The following is a 14,048-nucleotide window of genomic DNA, read 5'->3' as shown; positions in this document are numbered from 1 at the left end:
AATGCAAAGACTTCTAGAAAACACAAACGTAAACACCCATTTGATAGTTGCTTCTGTAACACCATGACAATATTTGCACTGATGTGAAACCATAACTTTTAATCAAACACTTGTGGCTAAGTCAAAACATTCATTTTAAGCTCCAAATTTATACAATGTATTGAAATGTGTTGAAATGACCATTTTCTCATTACAAGGGTCCAATAATGTCCCTTTGTGAGAATCTTGTGGCATTGCCCAAATAACTTTAATATTTCTTTGTTAAATGATAACTAAAATATATATGATTCATTAATTTTATCTTATAAAAATGTGAACTATCTCTTTCAAACTGAACCATACTCACAGTCTCCATTCATACACTTTCATCATGCTTGTCTCTTTTGTAAATCTATTTTACATAACATTCAGGGTTCTCACTGCCCCCAAGTCCCCTCCCTGGTTCTCTCTAGTAGAAAATGATATGTATTCAAGAATGGAAATCTGTTACCACAGTGGGGCATTGTTTAAATTAGTGCTGTTTGTCCTCTGGTGAGTGATGCATTATGAAGAGGAAGGAAAACTTGGCATTAATGATCATACTACCCATCTGGGCAAAATAAAATGTATCGGGTATCTCTGAATGGCCTTATTTTATTTTTGAGAAAACAGTCACAAAACTGAGCTTTACAAATTTCTATTTTGGGGGGCTATTTGAAATGTCAAATTTATTGTATCTTGGGAAATCAATAATTGTATTAGAGAAAAGAAAATATTCAAATACTTGCCTCAGTTTTCATGATCAATTTAGAATGTTTTAACTGGGCAGTTATTTTTTTCGGGTATATTTTTGTGCTTAAGGTGTTCAAGTGCCCAAATTATTATTGCTTCTTATTCATTCCCTAAAGTAAAATCAGACTCAGATGCCTAAATTTATCATAAGTCTAAAATTATCATCTGTATAGGTGGTTCTAATAGATTATTTCTTGGTGAATAATAGATATCTCATTGTCTATTTATTTACAGAAATATGTGTAATAAAATAGGTGTCTTTCCCTCTAGAGGAAGTCAGCATCTGTCATTCATAATATTGATATCACTGGTTTCCATATGCCCAATTTTAAGAATAATAATATATATATATATATTTAAAACTTAGAGTGCCATAAATATCTAGTTTATATTTGGGGAAGTTAATCTAAACTGTATGTGATATAAGTACTTGAATAATATGCATATATATATTATAATTTAGCTTTGTAAAGCTCTAAGCTTTAAAATATCAAACAGACTTCTATGACAGCACATCAGTGTTAGTAGAATTTAGATTTCTCCAGAGTTTACCAATCACAAAATAGAAAACTTAACAAAAAATATGGAGAGTGGTGTTTTATATATATGTATATCATAGGAGGATCAGTTCATGAAGCTAGGTTCTTTGCTAGTATTCCTTTACCAGATTCATAACACCTGGTAAGAAAGGAACCTAAATTGTAACAAATGCACTCTGATAATATATATTTTGTGGAATAAATATATGTTATATTCTGTTAGGATTCATAATAACAGATACAAGCAGCACTTAAATAAAAATAATACAGTACTGGAGTTTCTATCCTTGCTTCTAACAAACTAAAAGTTGAGCTAAAATTATCCCAATCTATTAATGCATAATAAAATTCATGAAAACAAAATAAAAAGCCAATTGCTTCTAGAACCTAAAGAGAGCATAAATATAGTATAATAACTTGTCAATTTCAAGAGGAGAATAAAGGTTGAATTTGCAATTAACTGGAATTCCAAATCAGACAACTCAGCAACATGGACTGTGGAAAAGGTCAGGGTTGGGGCAATGTGTTGGTTTCTTTCAAGTGGCAACAACCTTGAACTGATGCAGTTTGAATTATAGCCTAATGAGGGGTTAGCTAATCTCTGGAAGAGTTATGGACCGAAGATTCACTTAATCCTGGCCCTGATGATTTATTTAAAAGTCACAGACTTTATTCTTCTCATACTGTTTCAGTCTGCAGACTAGGAAACCTCTCCCTCTGCACACTGAGAATTCCCACTGCGGTGAATGGGAGGTCGATGTGTGTAGTGAGCACGTGAGCAGTGGGGGTTCAAGACCAGAGAAAGAAGGTGTCCAGTTGCCTTGGTAAAGAATTTATACACCATGTGTTCACAGCTTCTTGACAGGTATATTATCAGTGCTGTATTTTCTTTTACTATGTGCTGGGATTCTGAAGCACGGTTTCAAATTTGTGACTATCAGATGTTTGATCAAGTAGCTTTTCCTCAAGGACCTGAAAGGGGAAAAAGAGTGAAGAGAAATCAGTGAAAAGTATTCATTTGTCAACTACAATATGCTAAAAATATCAAAAGAGCATGTGCAATGTGGGAACTGCATGGATTATTTTGGATGCTATCTTTTATGCACCATATTCCACACATGGAAAAAAAATTACTTGATGTTTTCAAAGGAAGTAATTATCAAATGAGGATGGAAAAGCCACAGTTATTCCCTAAAATGAAATAAAAAACACTAGTTGGGAAACATTTCTTCCTCCCATTTCCAGTTGATTTTATTTTTCCTCATGAAGACAAAGAATAAACAGCATTTATATTATTACTTTTAGGGCATTCGGTAGTGCTTTTGTTGGGGTACTAACCAACAAAGTCTCCCTCTGATAGACTGGAAGCACCAATATTCCTTCTCTGAAGGGGATGTTAAACCTGTCTGTTCTCCCATGAGGTCAGCCTGAGGCCCTGGGGATGAGAGGATACAGCAGCCAGATGGTCAGATCTGAAGGAGCAGCTGCCCAGACACTTCTTCCCATATCTGCTACTCTTCTACTATTAGGGAATTATTTCTTTCAGAGAGAACAATGGTTTTCAATCTTTGTTCCCAAAGTTACAGATATTTTTATTTCAGTGAATAATGAGCACCATAAACAAAACAGATTTTAACAAAATTGCTCTGCCCACTCTGCATCAATACTCTCTGGCTGCCATGCCTTCTAGTGAGATGCCAGTCCTTCCCAACCCTAGGCCTGGGACCTACAGAGTGGATTGAAAACCATGCGTGAGATCACTGTGCTTCTGCAGAAGTCAGCAACAAGCTATTATACAAGGGGGCAGCCCCCACCAAGAAACCTCCAAATTATCTTTTGGAGGGTGGGCCCATTGTAGTACACTTGGAATTTGTTACTCCAGATCAAACAGTCAACAGAAGTTTTTAACTTTTTATCTAAAGTTTCGAGAAGGTTGCATCATAATTTGTGGAAGAAACATCCCAAGTTGTGGCCCACACTGTTCTGAGTTTTCACCAGTTTTTGACCAAAACCTGCACAACCCTCATGCCCCACCCTCTCTAGTCACTCAGTCTCACCCTGAGTGACTTTTTTTGTTTGTTTGTTTCCCCAAAAATAAACATTTTGCCAATGTGGAAGAGGTGAAACAAAAAGCAACAGAAGCACTAAAAGGCATCAAAATCGGCAAGTTCAAAAACTGTTTTGAGCAGTGGAAAAAGTGTTGCGATAGGTATATTGCATTAAATGGAGAATACTTTGAAGGTGACTAAAGTTTAAACATGTAAGAATAAATACACAAGTTTTTATCAGTTAATTTCAGTTTTTTGGGTAACCCCCCCTTGTACTTTACAAACCACAAATATTTTAATAACTACATTACTGCTACTACTGTTAATACTAACTCAAATATATTGCATGCTCACTAATTGTCACAAATTTTGCTGATTGTTTTACATAAATCTCTACAACAGATCATTTTACTGAGTCTTGGATGGAATAACTTCCTAAAGGTCACTTAGCTACAAAGTGACAGAGATGTAGAGACTGTTTTTAATGGATTAAATTATCCTATAGTTATATGTCTTGAGGTAATGGCTTTCAGAAGAGGTGAATTTTGGTAAGATCTCTTAGATCTCTTCATTCATTCAAAGTAGGCCTGAGATATATGTCAGCTGTTGAGCAAGCAGTAGCCATTAAGAATGTGGGTTATTGAAATATCTCTTGGCAAGAACCATCTGCATCATACATCCTCACTATTTCCCTCAATTCTATGATTTATAATTTAGCAGGTTAGCAATTTTTTTTAAAAAACAAAAGCCTCTTTTCCATATTAGTGCAAATTTTCTTGATCAAATTGTCTTACAAACTCTTAAATGAGCCATTGTGATAGCTGGAATATAGTTCCTCCCCACCCACCAAATATGTCAAAGCCCTAATCTCCGGGAGATTACAAGGCAAAGGGGAATTTAAATTGGAAAGGGAAAAAAGATTGCTAATCAACTGATGTTAAGATAGGGAAATAATCCTGGATTACCAGTTGAGCTCAATATAATTAAAAGTGGAAGAGGGGTGGGTCAAAAAGGAAATCCCAAGATAAATAAAAAATACTTTGAACTAAGTAAAAATAAAAGCACAACTTATCTATATGTTGTGAGTTGCTGTGAAATCAGTGCTTAGAGGGACATTTATAACATTGAATGTGTATATTGGAGAAGAAGAAAGATAAAAAATCAATCACTTAAGTTTCCACCATTGGAAATTAAAAAAAAAAGAAGAGCAAATTCATTCCAAAATAAATAGAAGAAATGAAATAATAAAAAAATACGGCAGATTAACTTTTAACTAATACAAATTAATATAGCAGCAATCAGTGAAATTGAAAATAGGAAATTAATAGAGAAAATCAATGAAATCAAAAGATGATTCTTTCAAAAGATAGATAAAATCTGAGCATGGAAGTGTATGCCTATAGTCCCAGCTACTCAGAAGACTGAGGTGGGAGAATTGCTTGAGCCTAGTAGTTCAAGTCCAACATTAGGAACATAGTAAGCTGTACCTCCAATAAATGAAATAAAATAAAATAAAAACAAATTTATAAAATGAATACACTTCTAGCCAAGACCCCCCCCCCGCAAAGAGATAGGATACTAATTACTACTAATCCTATAAATAAAAGAAGGAACATCACTACAAATCCTACAGACATTAAAAGGTTAATTTAAAAATACTATGAAAAATTGGACTGGATTTAAAAAATGTGGTACATATACATGATGGAATATTACACAGACACAATGAAGGACAAACTTATGGACTTCGCAGCAACTTGGAAGCAACTTGGAATTTAGAGTCTATAATACTCAGTGACTTATCACAGAAACAAAGAACTGAGTACCACTTGTTCTCACTCATAATCAAACTCTGAGCATTTACCATAATACTATAAGAAAGGGACTGGCAGTAGTCAGAAATGGCCAGGGGAAATGACATAACATAAATCGGTAGAGGTCCCTGATCTCAAACCAGGTGAAGTGGGGACCAAAGGGAAGCCCAAGCTTTACCTGTACGATAACCACTTGTAACTTAATCCTGAATTGTACTCCACACCTTTAAAATAAAAATTAAAAATATATATACTGTGAACAACTTTGCATCTACCAATTTACTAAGCTAGATGAAATGAATCAATTCCTTGAAAAACACCATCTGGCAAAACTCACATAAGAAGAAATCTAGGCAAAGTGAGGACCAATAGAAAGCCCAAACTTCACCTATAAGATGACAACTTAGGTACCTAACCCTGTTAACCCTGAATTATACCACATCTTTAAAATTAAAAAATAAAAAATAAAAAGATACTTTTATTACAAAAAATAAAATAGAAAATAAAAAAGAAGAAATCTACAATTTGAACAGGTATGTATTTTTTTTTAAAAATTGAATCAATAATTAGTAGCCTTCCAAAGCAGAAAGCATCGGGCTCGTACAGTCTCACTGCTGAATTCTCCAAAATCTAAGAAATAAATTATGCCAATTGTCTACAATTTTTTTCAGAAGATAGAAGGCAAAGAAACACTTCCTAACTCATTCTGCATAACCAGGATTACATTATTAGCAAAGTCAGACAAAGACACTATAAGAAAAGAAAACTACAGACTATTTTCTCTCATGAAAATAAATTTTAAAAATCCTCAACAAAATACTGGCAAGTCAAATCTACAAGGTATAAAATTCCATGTCTATTCATAAGAGCCTGATTAAATTATTATACATGTGGACAATGAAACACTACAGTTATAATGTAGACTTAAGTTTACTAATTTAAACCATATTGTTCAATTTTTAAAATGGAGTTATAATTCAGTATATGAAGTATGACTAAAAACACAATGAGTACTAAAATGAACTGAGATTTAGCTAAATAATTAATTTATTCTTTATATTTCTCTACTCTCAAATTTTTGCAATAAAAGTGGCATTTTTATAAATAATAAACACTGGATGTAAATCAATAGAAATAAATTAAATCAGTACTTTTAGAAGCAACAACAACAACAAAAGTGAAAGAGGGAGACAAAGAGAGAATCCAGAAAAGAAATGTAATGATCAAAGCAGAGGTCAGAACAGTGCAGTGCAAGAAGAATTTGACCACCACTGCTGGTTTTATGGAGGAAGGGACCATGAGGCAATGAATTTTCCCCTAAAGCCTCCTAAAGCCCAATGAAATTGTGTTGGAATTCTGTCCTTCAGAATTACAAGATTTAAAAAAAAATTTTATATTTAATTGACAACGATTATATGTATTTGTGAGGTACAATTTGCTGTTTTGATATATGTTTACAGTGTGAATAATTAAATTAGGCTAATTAACAAATTTTATCACCACCCATACTTATTGTTTTTTGGTAGTGAAATTATTTAAAATCTATTCATAATTTTTGAAATATACAGTGTGGTATTATTCATTATCATCACCATTCTGTGCAATAGATCACTAAAGCTTATTCCCCCTGTCTAAAATTTTGTACCGTTTGATCAACACCTCCCCTTTTGCCAATCACTTTCATTCCCAGGTCTCTGGTAACCTGATTCTACTATACTTCTGTGAATTCAGAATTTTATATTCCACTTATAAGTGAGATCATGTAGTATTTGTCTTTCTGTGCCTGGCTCATTTTACTTAGCATGACGACTTCTAGGTTTATCCATGTTGTTGCAAATGACAGGATTCCCCTCCTTTTCAAGGCCGAATAATATTCCATTGTGTATATATACCACATTTTCTTTATCCATTTATCAGATGATAGAACCTAGGTAGCTTCCTTATCTTAGCTATTGTAAATGCTGCTGCAATCAGCATGGGAGTGTAGATAGATTTCTGGCATATCGACTTCAATCTATTCTTCCTAATTATCAAATACAGAAGCCTAGAGAAAAATAAATGATTGTTCTTTAGGAGAGTTTAAAATTAAAGTAAACACAGGAGACAAATTCTCCACAGTACTTGCATTTAGCCTGTTTTCCAATTGTATTCACTCTTTATCACTCTAGGTACTTCATAACTTTTACCATTTCAGGTAAAAGAAATATTATTTTTAATTTAGAGAGGAGAAATTGCATTTAATTTGATATGTTTAAGATAATATAAGACAAGTTTTTTTTTTAACTTGGTCTGCTTGAACTGTTAAATTAAAAAAAACAAAAATCTGAGACATTTCAAGTTAATTAGGTCAAATTAACTTCAATCACTTCTCAGAGGCTACTGTAGTATGGCTTAGCAAGTGTGACAAATCCCATTTAATCCTTAAAAATCAAATTAATTAAAATGCAATTAAGAGCGAATGTAGATCTCTTTGACTGAATTTGCCGTAAAATCCATAAATAACACGACGTGGTTATATTTTATTTGTACTTGAAATGGTCACCACTGTTTTATCTCAAGGGACAATGATCATATGTACTGCAAGCACAATCTTGTCAGACATATATGCAAATTTCATGTTCACTTAAATAGAACTCTACCTTATCCCATGCAAGAAAAAAGTTTGTAAATGCCTTTTATTAAAAATTTCAGAGGGGGCGGGGAAGATGGCGGCCGAGCCAGTCAGACTATGCGAGTCTCCATGTGAGTGGGTGTGTGAATGACTGACTGAGTGAGGGCTAGGGAGCTAGTGGCCAGGGCTCACCTGGTGCAGCAGCTGGTGCCATAGCACATGGGCTTAGACCCGAGTGATTCCCAGGACACAGAAGCCGAGCACCATTTTCTCTTTCTTTTCTTTCTTCTTCTTTTTTTTCTTTTAAATCAACAAACCCTCCCTGGCAAGAAAATGCTAGAAGAGACTGACTGTCTTAATGGGGGTCGTGAGCTGGTGGTTAGTCCCCTGGTGCAACAGCTGGTGCTGCAGCTTCTCTACTTTATCCCTGGCTCTTACCAGGTGTAGAAGTGGAGCACCATTGTTTTTTGAAAATAGACAGAAGTTTTCCTTCGGAAAAGCAGCGGGGAGACACTACTGTCCCAGGAGCTCCCTCACTATCGAAGCAGGAGACAGATTGCTCCAGGCTTTGCCTCACCTCTTTAGCACTTTGCAGGGCACTGGAAGGGGCTGCCGACAGAGTCCAGAGGCAAGTTCCCACGGAAGAGGATAAGAGAGGCACCCCACCACCATATTGTAGGCGGGGACAAGAAAGTGTTCCGGCTTGCTCACCACAGACCCACAGATCCGATCTCTGTGACAGGTGGATCAACTACTTAGGGATTGATCGTGGCCCAAAGGGAGCACAAACTTCAGAGGGACCCAGTGCTGAGTTCCAGATGCCCTACTCCCTACCCTAATCCAGCTGTGGGACAAAGGGTGTAACCCAAGAAGGGGGAAGAACTACAAAGAGATCAGTAGTGAGTCCTGGGCTGACCCAAACTCCCTCCTTCCCAGCAATCCTCTGAATGTCAGACCCACACAGCTGGGCCACAACTGACAGGGACAAACCCAGGTGGAGCCTGCATGTCAGTCACAATAGGAGAGCTCCATTCCAGTATAGGCCTGGCTGGGGCACCCCAATGAGAGTACATACCTGGGAAAGAGACAGTCCTGTACCACCCCACCAGAGATCTCCCTGACCATACAAGAGTGGGAGAGGAGGACTACAGCTCCACCCACCTCCACTGTCCTTCCTCCTCTCCTGCTTCGTTCCCTGAGGAATGAAAGAGGTAGCCTCTGCAGGAGAGACCTCATTAGAGGAACAATTGCAGAGACTGCTACAAGAGAGCAGGATTTTTTGTTTGTTTTTTAAATTTTCAATTAAAATTTTTTTTTGACTGTTTGCTTGTTAGTTCATCTATTTTTAAAATACTTTTCCTCTGTGCATGAATGTGTATGTGAGGATTTGATCTGCATCCCTCCCAATATTTTTTCTTTTTCTTTTTCTGTTTCTATCTTCTTTTATTTGTCACATTCTGTTAATGTGTGTATGTGAATGACTGAGTGTTCATCTTTTGATTTTGTTGTGGTTGTTGGTTTTTGCTTTTTTGTTCTTCTGGGTCTTTTTTATATTCATTTTTTATAGTTTAAGGGGTATGTCAATATATGTGTGAGGGCTCGACCTGAATTCCTTTTGTTTTTCTTTCCATCTTTCTGTTTTTCTTCTCTATTCACTTTGTGCTAGGCATGTGTGTGTGTGCTTAGTTTTCTTCAGGGTCTTTTTGTTGCTGATTGTTTTGTTTCACTTTGTTGTTATTCCAGTTTGTGAGTGTGTGTGTATGTGTTCAATTGCTTTTGCATTGGTTTCTGCTTTGCATCATCATATAGAGTGGTAGTGGGGAGTGGGTCTCAGGGAACACATATCACAGTAAATGAACATTTCAATTTGCAAGTAGTATCTGATTTCTAGCACCCCATTCCCCACTTTATTTGAATTTCAAAAACTACAAGAGACATGAAAGCTTCCTATCCACCATCCTATTCCAAAATAGAACAAACCCAGAGCATGGATCAGGGAAGAAGAGAGGTGTGAGCAAACGTCAGAAGGGAAAGCCTCTCCCACAGACAGTGAATAACAGAACTAAAGAGAAAAACAAGAGATCTGTCACAATTTAGGAAAAGCCAAAAGAAGACCTCGGGCAATTTCAGGTGTACCAAAAATGAAACTCCTGAAAAATCAGGCCCTGGTGCCCAAACAATGGAAGTCACCAACGACTGTCCCCAGAATACACAGGGATTAGGGAATAGAGGGAAAGAGTGAATGAGACTCAAGAAAGACAAGATATAACACTGAAAGAACTTGTAACAGATTTTAGCAATAAAAAATTTCATCTAGGAAATAAATAACAAGATGACAAGCATGGAAAGCAGAATTAATCTAGGTGAAGAAAGAATCTTGGAACTTGAAGACCAGAACTTGGAATTAGCCTGATCTGTAAAAAACATAGAAAGAAGACTCAGAAAGAAAGAAAGAACAAAGCCTGCAATAGATATGCAATTATATCAAGAGGCCGAACATATACCTGATTGATATCCCAGAAGAAGAAAGGGAAATGGAGAACACCTTGGAGCAAGTATTCCAGGAGGTAATCCAAGAAAACTTTACCCATCTCACAAGAGATGTGACCAGTCAAGCACAAGAGATATGGAGACAAGACATCAAATCAGAAGACCAACCCCTAGACACATAGTAATTTGTCTACACAAAGTAGGCACAAAAGAAAAAATCTTAAGGCAGCAAAAGAGAAAGTTCAGACTACCTACCAGGGAAAACCAATCAGAATAGCAGGAGACCTCTTGGCAGAAACACTACAAGCAAGAAGGGACCGGGGCCCTATATTCAAAGTCCTCAAAGATAAACAATTTCAACCAAGAATTTCCTATCCTGCTAAGCTCAGTTTCATCAGTGATGGAGAATTATAATCCTTCTCAGACATCCAATCCCTAAGAGACTATGCAGCTTCCAGACCAGCTATATAGGAGACAATTAAAAAGGTATAAGCACAGAAGAAAGAAGAAAAAGATTGACCACACACTTCCCAGAGAACAGCAGAGCACAGAATCAGCAGAGAATACAGCACAACAAGAAACGTGAAAACACACATGTACATTAACCCCAAAGCCAAAAGAAAACAAGCAAACAAAGGAAAAACTTTATAAGAATGTCATGACAGGGATAAACAATCACATTTCAAGAATCAGACTGATTGTGAATGGACTAAATGCACCACTGAAAAGACACAGAATGGCGGACCGAATAAGAAACCATGACCCAATTATTTGCTGCGTCCAGGAGACTCATCTCACTTCAAGGGACACCCACAGACTTAAAGTTTAGAAAACGAGTTTACAGGCAAATGGATCACAAAAGAAGCAGAAGTTGCAATCTTAATATCAGACAAAACAATCTTTAAGCTATCAAAAATTTAAAAAGATGCAAAAGGACACTACACAATGATAAAAGGTTCAATCCATCAACAAAAAATAGTCATCTTAAACATATACGTACCCAACACAGGAGCACCAGCCTTTATAAAGCAACTACTAAGTAAACTAAAAAAGATACTGACTCTAACACTATTCTAGCAGGGGACTTGAATACCCCACTGAGAGCCCTAGATAGATCATCGAGGCAAAAAATCAACAAGGAGATCCAGAACCTAAACTTGACACTCAAACAAATGGACTTAAATGGACATACCTACAGATTATTGGACAAATGGACAAATGGACATACCTACAGATTATTTCACCAACCACAGAATATACATTCTACTCATCACCACATGGAACATACTCCAAGATTGATCACATCCTTGGCCATAAATCAAATATAAAAAAATTCCATAAGGTTGAAATCTTGCCATTCACATTCTCAGACCACAATGGAATAAGAATAAATATCAACACCAACAACATTTCCCCAAAGCACACAAAGACATGGACACTAAATAGCATGATGCTAAACAATTACTGGGTCAACACTGAAATCAAAGTAGAAATTAAAACATTTCTAGAAACCAATGAAAATGAAGAAACCTCTTACCAAAATCTCTGGGATGCCCTGAAAGCAGTTCTCAGAGGGGAATTTATATCTCTACGAGCATACACCAAGAAAATGGGAAGATCAGATGTTGACAGCCTAACAAATCACCTAAGGGAGCTGGAAAGAGAAGACCACCAATACCCCAACTTTAGCAGAATAATCCAAATCACAAAAACAAGAGCCCAAATAGGGGACATAGAAGACAAAAATACCATAGAAAACATCAACAAAACAAAAAGCTGTTTCTTTGAAATAATTAACAAGATTGATGGGCCCCTAGCCAGAATGAGGAAGAAAAAGAGAGAAAAAGCCCAAACAAACACAATCAGAAATACAAAAGATCAAATCACAACTGCCCTGCAAGAAATACAAAAGATTATCAGAGATTACTGTGTACACCTATATGGAAAAAAAAACATGATAACCTAAATGAAATGGAGAATTTTCTGACATCACACAATCTCTCCACATTGAAACAAGAAGACAATGAGATACTAAATAGAATGATAACAACCCAGGAAATTGACTCTGTCATACGAAAACTACCTAGTAAATAAAGCCCTGGACTGGATGGAGTCCCAGCAGAATTCTACAAAACGTACAAGGAGGAGCTGATACCAATCCTACTGAAAGTATTCCAGGCAAGATGGAATTCTCCCCAAATTATTTTATGAAGTTAACATCACACTGATACCCAAACCAGGTAAAGATCCAACAGAAAAAGAGAACTACAGGCCCTTATGAACCTAGGTGCAAAAATTCTCAACAAGATTCTAGCAAATCAGATCCAAAAACATATCTCAAAAATCATTCACCATGACCAAGTAGGCTTCATTCCCAGGATGCAGGGATGGTTCAACATTTGCAAGACCATAAATGTCATTAAACACATCAACAGATGTAAAAACAAGACCCACAAGATTATATCACTAGATGCAGAAAAAGCTTTTGATAAAATCCAGGATCCCTTCTTGATAAAAACCCTCAAACACCTAGATATAGAAGGAACATACATACCTCAAAATAATAAGTGCCATCTATGATAAACCCACAGCTAACATATTGCTAAATGGACAGAAAGTGGAAATATTTCCCCTGAAAACTGGAACAAGACAAGCCTGCCCACTCTCACTCCTCTTGCTCAATATTGTGTTGGAAGTTCTAGCTTGGGAAATTAGACAAGAGAAGGAAAGCAGGGGTATCCAAATAGGAAAAGTGGAAGTCAAGTTATCCTTCTTTGCTGATGATATGATCCTATATCTTGAAAATCCAAAAGAATCTGTCAAAAACCTGCTTGTACTGATAAAGGACTTTGCAAAGACTCAGGGTACAAAATAAATGTGCAAAAGACAGTTGTATTCGTATACACCAATAATAAGCAGGCAGAGATTCAAATAAAAAGCACAATTCCATTCACAATAGCCACAAAAAAAAAAAAAAAAAAAAGAAAGAAAGAAAAGAAAAGAAATACCTCAGCATCTTTCTAACTGGAGAAGTGAAAGACCTTTACAATGAGAACTACAAAACACTGCTCAAAGAAATCTAAGAAGACACAAACAAATGGGAAAATATTCCATGCTCATGGATAGGAAGAATCAACATTGTTAAAATGTCCATCCTACCAAAGGCAATCTACAGATTCAACGCAATACCCATTAAGTTACCAACATCATTCTTCTCAGACCTAGAAAAGATGATACAGAAATTCATATGGAAATGTAAACGACCACGAATAGCCAAAACACTCCTTAGCAAAAGAAACAAGGCAGGAGGTATCACACTTCCAGACTTTTTAAACTTTACTATAAGGCTACAGTAATCAAAAGAGTCTGGAATTGGTACAAGAACAGACACATAGACCAATAGAATAGGATAGAGATTCCGGAAGCAAAGCCTCAATTCCTCAACTAACACATTGTTGACAAAGCCTCCAACAACAATACTGGGGAGAAGAGAACCTATTCAGTAAATGGTGCTGGGAAAATTGATCTTTCATATGTCCCAGCAATTCACCTTTGGGAATATACCCGGAGGAACTCAAATCATTCTATCAAAAAGATACTTGCACACGTATGTTTGTTGCAGCTCTATTCACATTAGCAAAAACATGGAACCAACCATGTTGCCCATCGAAGCTGGACTGGATAAAGAAAATGTGGAGCCGGGCTCGGTGGCTCAGCCTGTAATCCTGCACCTTTGAGAGGCTGAGGTGAGTGGATTGCCTGAGCCCGCGGGTTC

At 36.4% G+C, this 14,048-nt stretch overlaps 1 protein-coding gene across 1 annotated transcript in view; it reads right to left on the bottom strand.

Moving 5' to 3' along the window:
- Positions 1-613: 613 nt before the first annotated feature.
- LIN7A (lin-7 homolog A, crumbs cell polarity complex component) overlaps positions 614-14,048 on the bottom strand; it is a 59,064-nt gene continuing 45,629 nt past the window's right edge. The window contains exon 4 of the mRNA XM_008058433.2: positions 614-2,282. The gene's annotated coding sequence lies outside the window, so the exon portion shown is untranslated. The remainder of the gene's footprint in view (positions 2,283-14,048) is intronic.

Source organism: Carlito syrichta, unplaced genomic scaffold, assembly GCF_000164805.1.
Source record: "Carlito syrichta isolate Samal-C Ts95f unplaced genomic scaffold, Tarsius_syrichta-2.0.1 Scaffold303338, whole genome shotgun sequence".
NCBI classification, from domain to species: domain Eukaryota; kingdom Metazoa; phylum Chordata; class Mammalia; order Primates; family Tarsiidae; genus Carlito; species Carlito syrichta.
The sequence above is the reverse complement of the archived record's forward strand: the minus strand, read 5'-3'. Positions and strand labels throughout refer to the sequence as shown.